This window comes from Alligator sinensis, unplaced genomic scaffold (assembly GCF_000455745.1).
Source record: "Alligator sinensis unplaced genomic scaffold, ASM45574v1 scaffold358_1, whole genome shotgun sequence".
NCBI classification, from domain to species: Eukaryota; Metazoa; Chordata; order Crocodylia; family Alligatoridae; genus Alligator; species Alligator sinensis.
Genome location: NW_005842121.1, coordinates 1,796,899 through 1,798,918, shown reverse-complemented (window position 1 = coordinate 1,798,918; position 2,020 = coordinate 1,796,899).

Genomic DNA, 2,020 nt, shown 5'->3' with positions numbered 1-2,020 from the left:
AAATTTGGGTTTAAAAAAAAAAAAAAAAAGGGGGGCGGGTCATTGTCCTTCTCAGCTATAAATTAATTCAGTAAAACACAAGACCAGCCCCAAAGTGAGCGGTCAGAGTTCTGAGATCAATGGCTGTCCACACAAAAATGAATAAAAACAAACCAAAAAGGTTCGCTAGTTGCTCATGAGTACGCCGAAGCGATGAGACTCACTGCCCTCACCTGTGATCCTAATGAGAGGAAGATCAGATGGGTTTTTTTTATATGCTTCAGTGCAATATGAACAATGAGCCTGTAGCCCTTTTTTTTCCTTCTTTTTTTATTTTTTTGCTCAACACTCCCTTCCCTCCAAAGGAAACATAAAGTGCTCCTAGTGCTTTGGAATCAAAGCGAGAATGGGGGCCAGAAGCTTAAAAACGTATGGTCTTTGGTGACTTATGGGAGAAGACAGAAGGGCAGTGCATGGAGCTTGGGTCCCTTGTTAGTTTCACCATAAGCCGAACAGTGATCCAGACAGAGCAACTTGGTTCCGCATTGCAGCTCAGGACAGGAGGCTGGTCTCATGTTGGTAGTTACAAGAAAGCAGCAGGGGGAGAGCCAGAATGATCCCCTGGAAGCACACTCAGGTTCAAGGACTAGAGCAGGGTAGTCACCGATCTGCCAGAACAGCTGGAGAGGGTACAAGAATGAGCACGGGCTGCCTACGTCTAGGGCCAGCGAGAGCAAAGATATACCAAGGATCTCAGAGTATCCCCAGAAGGATTTTCAAGCCAGCTTTTCTGTTTCTGGACGTGGTGGCTAACCAGACTAGGACTAGCTCAGTGTAGCACAGACACCGATCTGCTCCTCGCACACGCTCCAACGTACAGGGGAGGACTTTGCTCTCTAGACTCCAGGCCTGCCCAGCAAAGCTCTACAACGTTCTGAGAATTGAGCACGTGTTCTGGTCACGTACGCTCATTTTCTCCCCACCCTGCACAAACACACATGCAGCCACAAGCCTGGCTATCACAAAAGTGTAAAAGGCTAGAAGTCCCTTGGGCCTACTGAAAGTACCAGCAGCATCTCCTGGGGAAAGTGACCCCCACTGGGTCAGACAGACAGACTATCCTTTTCCTCTCTGTGTGGCCATCCCCAGTCCCTTTAGTGACATTCTGCTCTAACAAGAGGTTTGAATTCAATTAAAAAATTAAAAACAAATACAAGCAAAGAAGAAAAACAAAAGCCAAGCCACCCTAGAAGGTTTGTGCAGTTCAACAGCAGGAGCAGCTCCTGTTAAGAGGCCAAGCTTTCCCTGTAGCACAAGGTCTGCTGGCATACGAAGGGGAGAAGGTGCCCTGGACAAGTCTACAACAAACTGGAGACAGCAGCTGTCCTACTGACTGCAGCAACAGCACCCGTCCTGGACATATTCTTCTGAAGCTGCCGCTATGTAACCCAGAAGCGTATTTAAAAAAAAAAAAAAAAAAAAAAATCAATTCATTCATGCACCTGCTTTAAATAGGTCTGTGCATCCCAGCTGCCACTTCCTGCTTTCCTATTTCAACTAGGGAGCTTTTGGACATAGTTAAGAGCGACTGAGAGACTAAGCCTGTTCTGGAATGCAATCCAAGAGGGTAAAAACAACCCATTCTGTTAAAAGACTCCTCAGTCAGCTGCTATACTTGCCCTGCGGATGGGTCTATCTGCAGTCTGAATACTGAGGGCTTCAGCCCAGAGCACTCCGCACCCACTTTCTAGGTCACAATCAGTGGCAAGGAGGTTGGGTAGACCCTAAAGAGTAGAGACAGAGGAAACAGAGATTTGAAGAGGTCCCAGCTAAGTACCTGAATCAGAACACAACCCTTCCAGCCATCATGGGGGCCACCATTTCCATGTCAGAGCGCTGCTATGGAGAGGGGAGGAAGGGGAGAACACACAACAAAAACTATCCCATTTGCAAAAGTGACTTCCCTGGGTTTGTCTTGGCTTAGGTTAAAAAGGTTCAGTTAATTGCTAATCTGCCAAAAGCACATAAATACTGAGTGCTG